This window comes from Onychomys torridus, chromosome 1 (genome assembly GCF_903995425.1).
Source record: "Onychomys torridus chromosome 1, mOncTor1.1, whole genome shotgun sequence".
In the NCBI taxonomy this organism is placed as follows: domain Eukaryota; kingdom Metazoa; phylum Chordata; class Mammalia; order Rodentia; family Cricetidae; genus Onychomys; species Onychomys torridus.
This window is the reverse complement of record NC_050443.1, coordinates 158170481-158189281: the sequence shown is the minus strand read 5'-3', so window position 1 is coordinate 158189281 and position 18801 is coordinate 158170481. Positions and strand designations below refer to the sequence as shown.

Genomic DNA, 18801 nt, shown 5'->3' with positions numbered 1-18801 from the left:
AAGGTTTTAACTTTTACATAGTAAAATTACATATAACAAAACAATTATCAAGCAAGAATTATAGTTACATTATTAAAGAAGATATCCTATCTATCTTATATTTGTGAGTCCAAGGTTTTATATCTAATTTATCTTTTATCATAACTGAGAAAATTATAACTATCTAGTCTTCAACCACATCAAAGACCTCAGAAGGATATACTATTACCTGAGAACCGGGAGAAGGATGCAAGCAACTTTCAGGAGTCTTGCAGGGTAGACAGAGACAGCTGGCAGCCTGGACAGTCACCTAATGTTCCTTTGTAAAGTTGGGGCATTTGTCTTCAGCCCACAGGGCTAGAGTCTCTTGGGCACTTCTCTCAGTGTCCTGTAGAATGTCTGGCAGTTTCCTCTGCGAAGCAGGAACCTGAAGGACCATTTTGTCAAGCAAAGTTTAGTGGTCACCTTTCTATGGGTCCTGCACATCCAGTCGATCAAGCAGTCCAGGCAAGAACAGTTTCTTGCCCAAATGGCTATTTTTGCCAAGGTGAAGATAAGATATGAAGTGTCTTCAATGCCCATCCTCGTCTCTGAAGTAAATCGGTGCTGCCAGGAGCAGATATGTCTCACTGTCCAGAAAGTCTAAATTTTAAAAATATTTTAAATGCCATATTCTGAAGGTCTTTGAAGTATTTGAAGATTACCTATCTATCTGAAATATCTCTATGTATACCTAGAAGACTTAACATGGCTATGAGTATGATTATCATAGATGACCAGTTATTAATCTATTTTTAATTATCCATTATAATTTTAAATGAACTATATGAACATAATACCTTAAACAAGAGTAGAAATATATACACAGTATAACAAAATTAACTTTAAATTTGTATCAATAGACTAAAATCTAAACCAACGTAAAACATTTTAAACAAGTTGTTGCTCTTTAGAAGTAAGTTCCCTAATCTACCCTTTCATCCTATTATATCTATATCATATTCCCCTTTCTTCTTTAGAAAGAGAACTCATTTATAATCAACTTGCTTTAAAGAAAAATATTGGTTTTTCTCTGTCCCACACCAGAGGGCTCTTCTGATTTGGGACACAAGAATCTCTTAACCTTTTGTTTTAGCAATATGTCTGGGTTTAGAGAAGGAGAGAGCCAATTCCATGTCCAAAGCCAGCTTGATAATTTTGGGAATGTGGGCATAGTTTCTCTTACTACTTCCTGCTGGAGGGGGGCGCTGTATCTTATGGGGATACAAAGAAAATTTTAGGATTATAGAGTAGTCCATTAGGCTGAACCTCTGAGCCAGTTGCCTTGAAACCATTCTGGATATCAGATCATCTGGGCCATGGTGTCATAGCAGACCTTTCAGGTGGTCTTGGCTGATCAAACCTGATATATCTTAATCTGGAACAAATCCATAGCCTCTGGCTTTCTGTGGAAACAAAAGCAGAGACTCCTTTCCAAAGCAACATATCATTATATCCAAATTTCAAAGTCAAGGTACCTTTATAATTTACATTTTTGTTTAACTCAACAGCTTTTATGATCAAATATTTTTCTGTGGTTAAAAATCCCAAAGACAACATAAACCAGATTCTGTGTGTAATATCCATCTTTGTAAGACTGAAACCCTGCTGTGGCTGCTGGCTCCGCCCACCTCAGCTTCCCAACATGGCAGTGGTACAGTTTACCACCAGCTCTGGGTCTGGAGCGTACCATCAATTATCAGAAGCAGTTCTATCAAAGCAGTGCATAGCCCAGAAACTTTTTTTTTTTTTTAAACTACCAAAGGCTAAATCCACCACACAGCAGAGTAAAGTGCTGCTTGTAGATTCCTCATTCCCACCGCAGTACAGGTCAGACGCACACGCCAGGAACCCGCCAGAGTAGCTCAAACCGGCGGGCTGCCGCTAACTTGAGAGAGACAACTAGGAAGCTGTTTTTAGCTCCGTTTAGAATCTTTTTTCTCAGGTTTTAGGTGGAAACACTTGCCCCACGTTGGGCACCATTTGTAGTTAGAGTTTTCCTGTCTGGCCCAGTCAGGACAAATCTCTCTCACCCGCCAGTCCCACAGTCGCTTAGACCCAACCAAGAAAGCACACAGAAACTTACATTGTTTAGAAACTGTATGGCTGTGGCAGGCATCTTGTTATCTACTTCTTCTATCTTAAATTAACCCATTTCTGTTAGTCTCTACTTTGCCACATGGCTTGTGGCTTAACGGTGTCTTTACATGTTGCTTCTCATGGCGGCGGCTGGCGGTGTCTCTCTCCAGCCTTCTACTTCCCAGAATCCTCTTCTCTCTTGTCCCGCCTATACTTCCTGCCTAGCCACTGGCCAAACAGCATTTTATTTAGGGCATTTGCTCAGCTATGTTCATATCAGCTTTGTTTGTAATAGCCAGAACCTGAAAACAACCTAGATGCCCTTCAACTGAAGAATGGATAAAGAAAATATGGTACATATACACAATGGAGTACTACTCAGCAGAGAAAAACAGTCACATCATGAGGTTTTCAGGCAAATGGATGGATCTAGAAAAAATCATCCTGAGTGAGGTAACCCAGACTCAGAAGGACAAACATGGTATGTACTCACTCATAGGAGGATACTAGATGTAAAACAAAGATGATTAGACTGCTACACAACTCCAGGGAGGCTACCTAGAAAACGGGACCCTAGGAAAGACCCAGGGATCACCCAATGACAGAGAAATGGATGAGATCTACATGAACAACCTGGACGACAGTTGGAGCAATGAAGGTCAAGTTTTGAGGGAACGAAAGCTTAGGGGAGCAGGAGATCCCAGCTGGATCAAGAACAGAAAGGGAGAACGAGGAATAACAGACCATGATAAATGATCACTACATGAGAACAGGAATAGGCAGAGTGCTGGAGAGGTCCCCAGTAATCCACAATGATATATCCTCTGTAGACTGCTGACTATTTTCATTTTTGATGCTGTCTTAAACTTAACTGTATTTCTCTTCATCAGTTTATATTTTTCCTTCTACTGGAATTATTTTGAAAAATTCAGGTAGATGTTTCAAAGTCTTTCTAACACTTGTCCAATTATGGGGAAGTCTCAGGCTATCAACCACTTATTTCCCTTTTGTTCTTGGTTTTCTCCTCACACCTTCATCATCCATTGGTTCATTCTGAACTGGATCTTTTCTAGGTGTGATGTTAAGCAGCCTTCCTGACAGTCTCATCCTTGCCTTTGAGTTCTCTGGGTTCTCTCTATAGGACCTGGGTTCTCTAGATTTCTGGAGGACCTGGGTTCAATTCCCAGCATTCATATGGTGGCTTATAACCTCCTATAAATTTCAATTCTAGGCATCTGATGTCCTCTTCTGACCTCTGTGGGTATCAGGCATGCACATGGTACACTCACATAAATGCAGGCAAAACATTCATATACATAGAATATTTTTAATTTAAGATAAAAATAGAAGAGTTTCCTAATAATTTATCCTATGTTAAATAATATCTTATGGAAACTTATTTCTAAAATAATAAATGAAATTACCTTAGAAATTCTGCCCAAATAGGAACATATTTTTAAAGGATCTAAGCTTTTGGAATAATTTCCAGGATTATGTCTCACTAAATTCTAGAATTGGTATTTCTTTTTCTGTAAGGAGAGTTTCTAATCCAACAAAAGAATTGTCAGAATAAGGAAAAATATTCTAAAGAATATATCTTCTATTCAATATGGCTTTTTCTAATTTAAGCTAGTTTGCATTTTAAATGTTTGTGTGGACAAAAATCACTTCTCATGAAATCCAGGCACTAGAACAATACTTTACTGACCTTTCCTCCTGCCTTTTATCTTCTATGAAGCATCCTCTTCTGTTATGGGCTAAGACATCTCACTTCAGTCCTGAGAAATGTAGCAGATTGTATGGGCACAGAATGTTAAATTATGAGGCTTCCACGAGACAAACAAAATCAAGGACTCCTGGGGTGTCTTCCAATTCTTTTCTGAAACTCACTAGCTTCCCACTTGTGTCCTTACCTGTGACTTCTAGGTACTTGAGCAGGAGCAGCAGAGAGAACCTCAGTGTTGTGCTTGTTGTCTCTGTCCCAGAATCAAATAGGTCACCTGCTGAGAAGACCAAGTTTTCAGAACTAAACATCATCTTTAGGTTGTGCTTTTTCTAAGAATGGTTTGACTGTGTTAGCCAGAAAATTATTTGTCATTATATGTATTACAGTAAAATGACTTACATGTGAGGAGTTTAATCTGACAGACTCTGCAGAGTACAGCAGAAGAAGAAACTGACATGTGTTCAAGAGACATATATACCCTCAGACCCATCTTCACCACCTACACCCAGTTTTCTTGTCTGGAAAAAGATCCTTCATGAGACTCCTCACTCAGTGAGCCATGCAGTGTACCTTATTCCCAAAGAGACATAAACCACAGAATTGATGCCTATATCCTTTTTTACTCAAAACACACATTAAAAGGAGGAGAAAAGGGAGACAGCATGTTATGTGAGGGCTAGTCATGAAGATAACGGTCTCATATGTAAAAGTGGTAAAGAAAGATGCAAGGCCCCTGACTTTCAGAGGAAAGTATACTGCTTGAACAAGGATAGTAACTCCAGGACTCAGCTAGCATAAGGGTCCAGTTCAGTAAAGCAGAATGGAGAGCTCACAAAACAAAACAAAACAAAATGAACACCTTGTTATGATGAGTGCTAACAATGTCCAATGAAAATAAGTGGTTTCAGTAAATGGAGCCATGACAGAAGCATTTATTCCCATTGGTGCCTGACAGACATCCATCTTATTTCCATGTCCATGTCATCACACTTGAAGTTACACTCAGTTAAGGCTCTTTTCATCCTTGGCATGAATCATTCCATTCTCACACCACAACCTACACTTCATAATTCATCTGAACTTCCCTCACCATCCACAGCTAATATTTTAAGACTTAGTTTAATTTATAGACACTATAGGAAGTCTGGCTAGCTTGCACTGCCTTTTTAAGTTTCCATACATTGTCTGCAAAGACAACTTTCATCTTTATATCATATCACAACATATTTTCTGAGAGTTCTGGAAATATCTCCATTTCATGAGCCCATTGTATTATATGACTCTTCAGATAGATTATTTTTTCTCTAAAAAACTAGGGTTAATATATTCAAACTACTTAACTTTATATTTTCTAGGATGCTTACTGCAAATTTATGTACATATTAGGCAGAGAAGTGGCTGTCAGACATTACTTGTCTGAACCATTTAAATATGCCTGTAAAACAGAGACTATTCATGGAACAAAAGATACTCAAATAATCAAATAACTGAATTGAGTTTTATTAACATTTTACCTGCACCATTTTGATCAGAAATCAATCAATAAAGTCCTGAGGATTGTTAATTTCCAGTGATTTTTGGTGATCTATTAATTTTGCCAAAAAATAATGTTTTGCAAAAGTGAAAATTTTCAGTAATTTTCTGTGACTTCCTGGTAGATAATCAATCATAGCAGGAAAATTATTACAAATCTACAAAAGAAAAATAATAAAAGTTTAAAACACAGGATTTGTATATGTGTACCTTATGGTGGACCTTGGCCAACAAGAATAAATATAAAAATAAATAATATGTCATCCATCTTGATAAGTGATTTTTACTGTGTATATAGAAATTCTCTTTGCTTGTAGTTTCAACACAAGAACATAACGAACCAGCTCAAACATGATACTGCTTAAAATCTCACACATTCATTATTCCATATATGAATATTACATCAGCTCATTCATTTTCTATACAACCTCTTCATTACAGCCTAGAATACAAAATGGCATGAATTATTGTGATCTACATTGTATAGACTGCAACAGAGATGAAGGGACTTGAGGTATCCTGATTGGAAACATAGACATCATCGTTGATACTTAGTTTCTGTCAGCCACTCTCAGAGACAGAGTAAGATATGTATATAATACATATTTTTATTTTATAATTAATTTAATTTTACATATCAGCTATGGATTCCCCTGTCTTCCCTCCTCCCAGCCACAGCTCCCCCCCCCCAGTCCATCCCCATTCCCACCTCCTCCAAGGCAAGGTCTCCCCTATGGAGTCAGCCCAGCCTGGTAGAATAATTGAGGCAAGTCCAGTCCCCTCCTCCTTGCACCAAGGCTGAGCAAAGTGTTTCACCATAGGCCCTAAGTTCCAAAAGACAGCTCATACACCTAGGACAGGTCCTGGTCCCACTGCCTGGGGCCCTCCTAAACAGTTCAAGCTAATCAACTGTCTTGCTTATCCAGAGGGCCTGGTCCAGTTCCATGGGGGCTTCACAGCTATTGGTTCACAGTTCATGTGTTTCTGCTAGTTTGGCTAGTGGTCCATGTTCTTTTTACAGTCATGGTCTTGATATCTCTTGCTCATATAATCCCTCCTCTCTCTGACTGATTGGACTCCTAGAGTTCCACCTCAGGTTTGGCCTGCATCTGCTTCCATGAGTCACTGTATGAGAGTTCTATCATGACAGGGTGTTCGGCCATCTGATCACCAGAGTAGTCCAGCTCTGACACTTTCTCAACCTTTGCCATTAGTCTATAGTTAGGTATTTCTGGATTTCTGAGGACCTCTCTAGCACTCTGCTTCTTCCTATTCTCATGGAGTCTTAATTTATCATGGTATCTCTTTCCTTGTTTTCCCACTCTGTTCCTGATGCAGCTTGAATTTGTCACTCCCCTAAGTTCTCTTTCCCCTGTTCCTTGCCCTCCATTACCTCTCCCTCACCCCCAGTTTGCTCATGTAGATCTCATCCATTTCTCCGTAGCCGGGCAATCCCTGTGTCTTTCCTAGGGTCCTGCTTTCTAGCTAGCCTCCCTTAAGCTGTGGGTTGCTTTACATCTAGCACCCACTTATGAGTGAGTACATACCATGCTTGTCTTTCTGAGTCTGAGTTACCTTACTCAGGATGATTTTTTTCTAGATCCATCTATTTGCCTGAAAATCTCATGGTGTCATTGTTTTTCTCCGCTGAGTTAGTACTCCATAGTGTAAATGTACCATATTTTATTTATCCATTCTTCAGTTGAAGGGCATTTAGGTTGTTTCTAGGTTCTGGCTATTACAAATAATGCTGCTATGAACATAGTCGAGCATGTGTCCTTGTGGTATGGTTGAGCATTCCTTGGGTATATGCCCAAGAGTGGTATAGCTGAGTATTAGGGGAGATTGTTTCCCAATTTTCTAAGAAAGTGTCATATTGATTTCCAAAGTGGCTGTACAAGCTTGCATTCCCACCAACAGTGTACGAGTGTTTCCCTTGCTCCACATCCTCTCCAACATAAGCTATCTTTGGTGTTTTTGATCTTAGCCATTCTGATGGGTGTAAGACGGTATCTCAGAGTCATTTTGATTTTCATTTCCCTGAAGATTAAGGATGTTGAGCAATTCCTTAAATGTCTTTGAGCAATTTGGGCTTCTTCTGTTGAGAATTCTGTTTAGCTCTATACCCCATTTCTTAATTGGACTGTTGGGTATTTTGTTGTCTAATTTCTTAAGTTCTTTATATATTCTGGATATCAACACTCTGTCAGATGTTGGGTGAATGAAGATATTTTTCCATTCTGTAGGCTCTTGTTTTGCATTATAGATTTATTTATTGTCCATTTATTTATTTATTTATTTATTTATTTATTTATTTATTTGTTTGTTTGTTTGTTTATTTAGGAGCTGAGGCTCGAACCCAGGGCCTTGCGCTTGCTAGGCAAGCACTCTACCACTGAGCTAAATCCCCAACTGCCTCATTTTGTCTTATTTACCTTGTCCTTTGCCTACAAAAGCTTCTCAGTTGCAAGAGGTCCCATTTATTATTGTTTATCTCAGTGTCTGTGCTACTGGTGTTGCATTTAGGAAGTGATCTCCAGTGCCAATGCATTCAAGAGTACTTCCTACTTTCTTTTCTATGAGGTTCAGAGTAACTGGATTTATGTTGAGGTCTTTGACCCACTTGCACTTACGTTTTTTTTTTTTTTGTTTGTTTGTTTGTTTTTTTTTTTTTTGGCATGGTGACAGATATGGATCTATTTGCAGTCCTGTACATGTTGACATCCAGTTATGCCAGCACCATTTGTTGAAGATGCTTTCTTTTTTTCCATTGTATAGTTTTGTCTTCTTCATCTAAAATCATATGTTCATAGGTGTGTGGATTAATGTCAGTGTCTTCAGTTTGGTTCCATTGGTCTACAAGTTGGTTTTTATTCCAGTACCAAGCTGTTATTATTATTGTAGCTCTATTTTATATCTACCCTACTGCATTTGATATTTGCTTGACATACATGATTTTTAAAGAAAAAATTTTATTAGTTATTTCAGAATTTTTTACTTGTTTAAAAATATGTTTTAATTGAATATAATTACCTAATTCCTCTCCTTTTCTCCTCCTATCCCTTCCCAGATGACCTTCCTTGTCCCCCTCTTATACCTTTCTCACTTTGAAGTTGATAGCCTCTTTTCTTTGATTATTATTGTACATATGTATGTACACGCACACATACATATACAACTTTTTGAGTAGTCTTTGTTGTTGGATATCGTATACATGATTTCAGAGTTCACCAGTCTGCACTTGGACAACCAATAAGTGAGGATAATTAAGCTTACCTCAACAATTATTAGTTGTGTGGAGATCACTGTCTAGCAATAGGAATACATGAAAATTTTCCTTTTCCACATTAGCATATCTATTGATTTTGCAATTTTCCCAGTCTTGTTTTACAGCCATTTCTAGAATAGACTATTTTATAGTTGACTTGTTTATATTCTTATTCTTACAGTCTGTCTGCCTTCTCTTTTGTGATGTTCCCTGAATCATAGATGCAGAAATTGTGATGTTTTTGTGACTGTTAAGGGTGAGATGCCCACAATATATTGGTGTCTGCATTATATTCAATTGTGGCTTTCTGTGATAATTAACATTTGCTGTAGAAAGAGATCTCTTTAATAAGGTGTGATAACTACACTTGCCTATGCCTATAAGGGTATAATTTAGAATGCAATAAAGAATTACAATTGTATTTTTTTTCCACAGAGACCAATTTGTGCTGTGCAAATATTCTTGTATGTGTGACCTTCCAACAAAGCACGGATTATTTATCATGGGCTACACTCTCCGAGAAAATTGACCCTTCCTCTTCTAGATGCTAATAATTACCAATTACACCTCCATTAGGGGTATAACATCATACCCAACTTACATCTCCATGCTAGGATTTTTGGGGCTTTGAATTGTACAGGTCTTGAGCATACTGTCCCATTTTTTGTGAGTTCATATGTGCATCTGTCCTGCTGTGCCCATATGCTTGTAGTCATCCACCACTTCTGGCTCTTACGCTCTTTCTGTCCCCTCTTCTTCAATCATCCTTGAGTCTTTTGAGGAAAGGGTACAGTACATAATTTATATTTAGGGATGAATATTTTGCAGTCTGTAACTGAAGTTTTCCTGTATCCTACTTGACCCACAGTCATGCCACATCTCTGTCATCCGCCAGTCCCACAGTTGCTTGAAACCAAATAAACATACACAGGCTTATGTTATTTCCAAACTATGACATTGATTTTAAACTATGGCCATGGCAGGCTTTTTGCTAGCTATTTCTTATATCTTTATTTTTAATTTAGTTAATTTGTATTTTTCATTATTATTATATTTGTGTTTTAATTTTACACATCAACCATGGCTTCCCCTGTCCTCCCACCTCCAGTCCCCACCCGCACCTTTCCCCTCATCCCCTTCCCCTCCATTCCCATCTCCTCCAGGACCAAGACTCCCCTGGGGATTCATTTAAACCTGGTGGATTCAGTACAGGCAGATCCAGTCCCATCCTTCCATGCTGAGCATGTGTCCCTGTGTAAGCCCAAGGTTCCAAACAGCCAGCTCATGCACTAAGGGCAGATCCAGGTCCCACAGCCTGGATGCCTCCCAAACAGTTCAAGCTATTCAATTGTCTCACTTATCCAGAGGGTCTGATCCAGCTTGGGGGCTCCACATCCTTTGGTTCATAATTCATGTGCTTCCATTCGTTTGGCTATTTGTCCCGTGCTTTTGGCAATCTTGGTCTCAACAATTCACGCTCTTACAGTCCCTCCTCTTTCTCAACAATTGGATACCTGGGGCACCATCTGGGGCCTGGATGAGGATCTCTGCATCCACTTCCATCAGTTATTGGATGAGAGCACCAGCACAACCTTTAGGGTGTTTGGCCATCTGATCACCAGACTAGGTCAGATCAGTCTTTCTTTCAACCATTGCCAGCAGTCTACAGAGGATGTATCATTGTGGATTTCTGGGGACCTCTCCAGCACTCTGCCTATTCTGTTCTCATGTGGTCTTCATTTATCATGGTCTGTTATTCCTAGTTCTCCCTTTCTGTTCTTGATCCAGCTGGGATCTCCTGCTCCCCTAAGCTTTCGTTCCCTCAAATCTTGCCCTTCATTACTCCCTCTGTCATCCAGGTTGTTCATGTAGATCTCATCCATTTCTCTGTCATTGGGTGATCCCTGTGTCTTTCCTAAGTTCCCATTTTCTAGGTAGCCTCCCTGGAGTTGTGTAGTAGTCTAGTCATCTTTGTTTTACATCTAGTATCCTCCTATGAGTGAGAACATACCATGTTTGTCTTCTGAGTCTGGGTTACCTCACTCAGGATGTTTTTTTCCAGATCCATCCATTTGCCTGCAAACCTCATGATGTCATTGTTTTTCTCTGCTGAGTAGTACTCCATTGTGTATATGTACCATATTTTCTTTATCCATTCTTCAGTTGAAGGGCATCTAGGTTGTTTCCAGGTTCTGGTTATTATAAACAATGCTGATATGAACATAGCTGAGCAAATGCCCTTGTGGTATGATTGAGCATTCCTTGGGTATATGCCCAAGAGTGCTACAGCTGGGTCTTGGGCGAGATGGATTCCCAATTTTCTAAGGAAGCACCATGTTGATTTCCAAAGTGGCTGTACAAGTTTGCATTCCCACCAGCAGTGGAGGAGAGTTCCCCTTGCTCCACATCCTCTCCAGCATAAGCTGTCGTCTGTGTTTTTGATCTTAGCCATTCTGACAGGTGTAAGGTGGTATCTCAGAGTCATTTTAATTTGCATTTCCCAGATAATTAAGGATATTGAGCAATTCCTTAAATGTCTTTCAGCCATTTGAACTTCCTCTGTTGAGAATTCTCTGTTTAGCTCTATAGCCCATTTCTTAATTGGACTGTTGGGCATTTTGATGTCTAATTTCTTGAGTTCTTTATAGATTCTGGATATCAGCCCTCTGTCAGATGTGGGTTTAGTGGAGACCTTTTCCCATTATGTAGGTTATTGCTTTGTCTTGTTGACTGTGTCCTTTGCTCTACAAAAGATTCTCAGTTTCAACAGGTCCCATTGATTGATTGTTTCTCTCAGTGTCTGTGCTACTGGTGTTATATTTAGAAAGTGATCTCTGGTGCTAATGTGTTCAATAGTATTTCCTACTTTCTCTTCTATCAGGTTCAGAGTAACTGGATTTATGTTGAGGTCTTTGATGCACTTGGACTTAAGTTTTGTGCATGGTGACAGATATGGATCTATTTGCAGCCTTCTACACATTGACATCCAGTTATGCCAGCACCATTTGTTGAAGATGCTTTCTTTTTTTTATTGTACATTTTTGGCTTCTTTGTCAAAAATTATATGTTCATAGGTGTGTGGGTTAATGTCAGCGTCTTCAGTTTGATTCCATTAGTCCACATGTTGGTTTTTATGCCAGTACCAAGCTGTTTTTTATTACGGTAGCTCTATAGTAGAGCTTGAGGTCGGGGATTGTGATGCCTCCAGAGGTTGTTTTATTGTATGGGATTCTTTTGTGTATCCTGTGTTTTTTTGTTTTTCCATATGAAGTTGAGTATTATTCTTTCCATTTCTGTGAAGAATTATGTTAGTAATTTGATGGGGATTGCATTGAATCTGTAGATTGCTTTTGGTCAGATCGCCACTTTTACTATGTTAATCTTGCCTATCCATGAGCATGGGAGATCTTTCCATTTTCTTACATCTTCATTTTCTTTTTTCAGGGACTTAAAGTTCTTGTCATATAGGTCCTTCACATGCTTAGGTAGAATAACCCCAAGGTATTTTATATCATTTGTGGCTATTGTAAAGGGTGATGTATCTCTGATTTCCTTCTCAGCCTGTTTGTCTATTGTATATAGGATGGCTACTGGTTTTTTGAATTGATCTTGTATCCTGCTATATTGTTGAAGGTTTTTTATTAGCTGTATTAGTTCCTTGGTTGAATTTTGGGGGTTACTCATGTATACTATCATGTCATCTGCAAATAGGGAAAGCTTGACTTCTTCCTTTCCAATCTGTATCCCCTTAATCTCCTTATGTTTTCTTATAGCTCTGGCTGAAACTTCAAGTACTGTATTGAATAAGTATAAATCTATACTTTGTCATGTGGATTCGGGCTAACCAATATTTTTACATCTTGCTTCTCATGGTGGCTGCTAGCAGTGTTTTCTCTGTGTTCCCTTTCTCCTTCTTCCTATCTGTTTGGATTTTTCTGCCTGCCTCTTAGCTGCCTTGCCATAGGCCAAATGGCTTTATTGATCAACCAATCAGAGCAACATATTTTTAGGGCATACAGAAAGACATTCCTCCATCACTTCCCCTTTTCTTTATAAATGAAAGGCAAGTTTTAACTTTAACCTAGTAAAATTCCATATACTATCAAGCAAAGACTACAGTTACAATATATGGTCTATTTGTATTTGGCAAAATTAATGAAGATATCCTATCTATCCTATATTTGTGAGACCAAGGGTTCATATCTACCTTATCTCTCTTATCATAACCAAGGAAAACCATAATTATAACTATCTAGTCTTCTACTACATCAAAGACCTCAGAAGGATATAATATTACTTAAATAAGTGAATAGGAAGTACATTGTAAGCAACTTCCAAAATTCTAGAATGACAGAGACTGCTGGCTGCCTGAACAGTCACCCAAAGTTCCTGTGCAATTTTGGGGCATCCATCTTCAGCCTATAGGTCTAAAGTCTCTCAATCACTTCTTTCTGTGTCCTGTAGAATGTCTGGCAATTTCTTCTGTGAAGCAGGAACCTGAAGGACCATCTTAGCATGCAAAGTTAAGTGGTCACCTTCCTATGGGTCCTGCATGTCCACTTTATACTGCTTTACATTTTCTTAAGCACTCAAGGCAAGAACAGTTTGTTGTCTAAATGGCTATTTTTGCCAAAAAGAAGATAAACTTCATATGAAGTGTCTTCAATGGCTATCATCTTCCTTGAAGTAATTGAAGCTGTCAGGAGCAGATTTGAAGACACCTCTGTGTATGGTGATGGGAATCTGCCATGCTGCAGATCAAGTCTACACACAGCTGCAAACCTGCCATTTTGTTGCTCATGAGATGCCTGAGAGACACAACTAGGAAGCTGGTTTTAGCTCCATTTAGAATCACTTATTAAGTATTTTCAGGTTTTATGTGGAAACTTGAGCCATTGGACACCATTTTTAGCTGAAAGTTTTCCCATGTCCTGCCTGGTCCACTGCCATTCATACCCAAGTAAACACACAGAGGCTTATATTAATTAAAACTGCTCAATCATTAGCTCAGGCTTACTATTGACTAGCTCTTACAATTAAACTCAGCCCATTTCTGTTAATTTATATGCTGCCATGCGTTTTGTAGCTTTTCTTGTGGGCCATCACATGCTGCTCCCTGGACTGCAGGCTGGCATCTCCTGACTCAGCCTTCCTCTTCCCAGAATTCTCTTTGTCTTCTTATCCCAACTATACTTCCTACCTGGCTACTGGCCAATCAGCATTTTATTAAACCAGTATACAAAAGCACTATCACACAGCAGCAGTCTCTTATTCTCTGCACCTTCACCACTTGTAGCCTCTGTGCTCATCATCAGCTACTGTAAACAGAAGCTTCTCTGATGGTTGACAAATATCTTGCATGTGAGTTTTTTTTCTTCTGGATTATGTTTGACTTACTAGGGGCAACATTCTTAAAGAAAACTGACTCACCTTCCCTTGAGAGCTAAGTAGTGTCAGTTGCTTCTTGACTATTGGTGGGACTTTGTATCCACTTACCCTCTCTATACAGTGATTTGGTTGGGTTTAAACTTACATGGGTCTTGTGAATGTTGTCACAATTGTTTTAAATTGACATGTGTAGCTGCCTTGATGTGTTCAAGACACACTGTTTCCTTTTAGTCACCCACAACCTCTGGCATTTTTTGTCGCTTCTTCCATAATCTCACTAAGACTTAGGAAGAACCATTGAGATATAGATCTCCCATTTATGGTTAAGCATACCATAATCTTGTTTTGCTCTGTGCCTTGAGTAGTTGTGGGTTTCTGTGTTAATGATCATCTACTGCAAATAGGAGTTTCTCTGATATGGGTTGGGAGATGCATTAATCAATAAATATCATGATAATTTATTTAGAGTTACTTAATACTATGCCTGGTTAGCAGAATGATAGTGGATTATCCTCTAAGGTTGATGATATGTCTAGGCACAGGGCCTTGACCTGATAATGGTGCCAACTATGGGATTTTTCTCCTAGAACAAGCCTTAAACCAAAGAAGAAAGTTGTTTGTAACTTACATGGTGTTCATGCTTACTGTGCCACCAGCTGATATGTCTTGCCAGGAAAGTTGTTACTTACAGAGTTTATAGCTGGGTGATATTGATTATTACTTTTTTCTCTTGGTAGCCCACACAGCACCTTCCAGCACTGTGAGATCTAGCCTATATCAAAAATTTTAGAAATCTAAAATTAATAACTTAATGATGCATCTAAAAACCTTTAAAAATAAACAAATAATACCATAAGAAGTTAGATAGGAAGAAGGCTGGATGTGGTGGTTCATGCTTTTATTCCTAGTACTCAGGAGTCAGAGACAGGTAGATATCTGTGATTTTGAGGCCAGTTTGGTTTACATAATAAATTCCTGGTCAACTAGATCTATGCTTTTCTGGAATCAAAATAATAACAAAAAAGTAAACAGCAAAAAAATCATAAAAATCAAGTACAAAATAAATTAATGATATAGAAACAAACAGAAAGGCAGAGAAACAACAAAGTGCCATTTCTTTGAAAAGTTAATCAGATTTTTAAAAAGTTCAGTAAATTAACCAAAAGAGAAAGATATATGAAATTGCTAAATCTGCAGATGAAGGCAGAGACATTAAAACACACAATGAGGAAATTCAGATTTTATGTATGTATGTATGTAGCTATCTAGCTATTTATCTCTCATTAAGGGAGGCCTTACTTATAAGGAGTATATGGGGGTTGGGGGGAGGGGGAGGAGGGGGCAGGAGAAAGAGAGGGAGGTGGAACTGTGGTTGGCATGCAAAATGAAAAAAAAATTAAATAAAAATTGTTTCTAAAATGTTGGGCTTTACATCTATGTATGCACCACCTGTGTGCCTGGTGGGGCAGAAGTCAGAAAATTATGTCATACTCTGCTGAAACTTGGGTTACAGAAAGTTATGAGCCACAGGAGGGTGCTCAGAACTGAATTTTGTTCCTCTAAAACAGCAGCAAGTACTCTGAATGCAGAGCTAACTGTCTATCACTGACCTTGTTATACTTTGAGTCTACTTTTCAAATTTACTTCTTATTGTGCAAAATGTATTGTTTTAAATGATGGAATGAGAAAAGAGAAGTCTCTATTACAACCCTCATGTTTTTATTCCCTCTTGGAATTTAACTATACAATAAAAGCTTTCCTTTAATTAGTAATGCAAACGAATCCACATGGAAGTGGCTGGTCTTGAGATTCCACACCATCTGTAGTAGTTGTTAGTGTGATTTCTGCATGTATAGATTTGTCTATGATTAATGGATCATCTAAACTGACTCAGTATATGTAGCTTTCAGTTTCTGCCTTACACTTGCATAAAATCTTGGACATTGATCTAAGTTCATCTTGTTCCAATACTTTGTCCTTTCCTTGCAGCAAACTTCATTTTCATGAACTGATGGAACATTGCACTTATTACTCATAGATGGATATTTGTGTTATTCCTACCTGTGGATTCTCTAAGCTATAAATATGAGCATATGAGGACATGTTTGGTCATAGCTTATTTGTACTTTCTCTGTCTATATCCCCAGAACTGGGGTTTCTGAGTCAAATGATAATATCTTCCTTTCTGTCTTTCTTTTTTGAGCAACTGCTATACAAATTTCACACTAATACACTATTTCATATGTATGTGATCCCTTATTTTCCAAATAGTTGCCAAAAGATATAATTTTGAAAGTTGATTATTCACAGCAACCCAGTGAGTGTGAAGTAGTACCTCAGGGCAGATTTGCTGTGTATTTTATTAACAAGTAGTGCCAGTTGCTTCTTGACTATTCAATGTGCTCTTTGGCCTTTCTGGGTCTTCAGGGAATTTTTATTCCAATATTGGATTGCTTTCTGTGTGGAGTTATGGAATTTATGTTTCTAGATACTAACTTCCCCATATAAATGACATGAAAACATATTCCCGTCCTGTAGGTTGTACTTTCCACATTCTTAATTATGTCCAGAATGAATTAGCATTTTTAATGGATGAAGTCTGGTTTGTCTGGGTTTTTGGTAATTTTTTTCTGAAATCTATGAGTCCAAACCACAGGCAACAAGGCTTATCCATAATTTACTCTTCCACATCCTTCTTTTCATGTAGTTATGCTGCTGTTCTGTCATCATGCTGAAGTCTCTTCCTTTAGATGGAGCAGCCTTGGAACTCAGTTGTAAAAGTCTTGCCCATACATGTTTAGGTTAACTCCTGTCCATCAAAGCTATACTGGTTTTGATGTTGATTTGTGTGTCAATACTTCATGACTTTCATCACTGTAGCTCTGCAATAAGATTTTTTAAAATAATTGTTTTGTGTTTGATCCATTTGTTTTATTTTATTTATGTAATATTTTATTTTTTTTTGAGAATTTCATGTGATGTAATTTTAACATAACCCTCAACTTTCATTGTCATCTTCTCCATCCTCTCATATCTTCCTACCATAATTTGTGATTTCTTTTTTCACTTTATTTCTCATTGAGTATAGTTTCTGTTGCTTACCTAGCCTCAAGTCTTACATATGATCAACCTACCAAGGGTCACATCATTGAAGGAAATTGACTCTCCCCTTCTCAGGAGCTAATCACCTAGAGGTAGGATTTCATATTTCCTTTCCCTACTTTGTGCTGGGTTTTTATTTGGTGAAGCCTACACACTTTTTGTTCAGGCTGTCACAATCCCTGAGAGTTCTTATTTTCATCTGTCCCTTTGTGTACAGAAAGCATTGCTTCCTTGATGTTATTGACCATTGATGGTTCTTACAACATTTTTGCCCACTCTTACACAAAGATACTTAAACCTTCTGGGGAGGAGTGTGCTATGATTTAGGGGTGAGCTTATCACCCTAATATTTCTACTATTGTTTAAAGTATTGTGTTTATGCCACTCAATTAAAATAACAATGTATAAGAAATACAGATTAATAATTAATCATCTATGATCATCAAACTTGTAGTCATGTTACATTATATTTTCTATATATAGGTATATTTTAATTAGATAAGTAATCTTTAAATACTTCAAAGACTTACAGAATATGACATTTAAAATGTTTTAAAAACTTAGACTTTTCTGGACAGTGAGACATGTCTGCTTCTGGAAGTACCGATTTACTTTATAGAAAAAGATGGCTACGAAGACCCTCTATATGGAGTTTATCTTCTTCTTGACAAAACTGGCCATTTGGACAAGAAATTGCTCATGCCTGGACTGCTTGACATTTGAACTGGACAGACAAGAAGAGGAAAGGCAGAGGCAGGAGAGATACTGCCAGCCTCTGCCAGGAAAACAAGGTATGAAAATGGTAGTAAGCCACAAAACCACATGGCAATGCATAGCTTAATACAGATGCACTAAATTAATTGTAGGAGCTAGGTAGTAAAAAGCCTGAGCCAATAGGACATACAGTTCATAAATAATATAAGCCTCTGTATGTTTTCTTGTGCTTCAGATTCTACAAGATCAGGTGAGACACAGGAAAACTGCCAATTACAACAGACATTGACTTATGGTAAAAATGGTATCATATTTTATCATGCCTTTTAGTCTTCATGTTGGCTTAATAGTTCTAAATAACTCTTGTATACATTAAAGTGAAGACAAATGAATTATGTGACAATGATAGCCATGTAGCACTGTTGCACTCATGATCATGTTTTCATTATAGAGAATGTCAATGTTAAGTGCATCAATTTCCTGTAATTAGCTATTCTAGATATTTCATATGCCAATTGACACTTGTATAAAATGATATTCAGCACCATGAACCGTGTGATAGAGGATGTGCCTGCCTTAACCCTTTCCTATCTGCACACTGCCTATAGCTTAAACTGAGTCATACAAAAATAACTGTAATACTCTATAATGGCAAAAGTTTACTACACTATGGTTTATGTTTATTTGCATGCTAAAATATCTCCAATTAAATCTTCAACTCAGGCTTTAATGCTCAAATTAACAGGGATAAAGCTGCAAGTACTAATCTTATAAATGCTATATTAATTTATTACAAACTATCTTAAATAATGGAAACATACAAGTTAATAATCAGTTACCTTATAAATAATCAGATTCTTTAATATGTTCAGAACTATCCTCATAGTCATGATAAATTACAAAAATAAGCTTTATTTAGCCTCCTATATGTGTTTTCAGCTTAAGACTAAAATCAGGTATACCTAATAGATAC

The 18801-nt window shown here is 37.9% G+C and overlaps 1 pseudogene; it reads right to left on the bottom strand.

The window, feature by feature from the left end:
- LOC118578266 overlaps nt 1-18801 on the bottom strand; it is a 100999-nt pseudogene that overhangs the window by 81311 nt on the left and 887 nt on the right.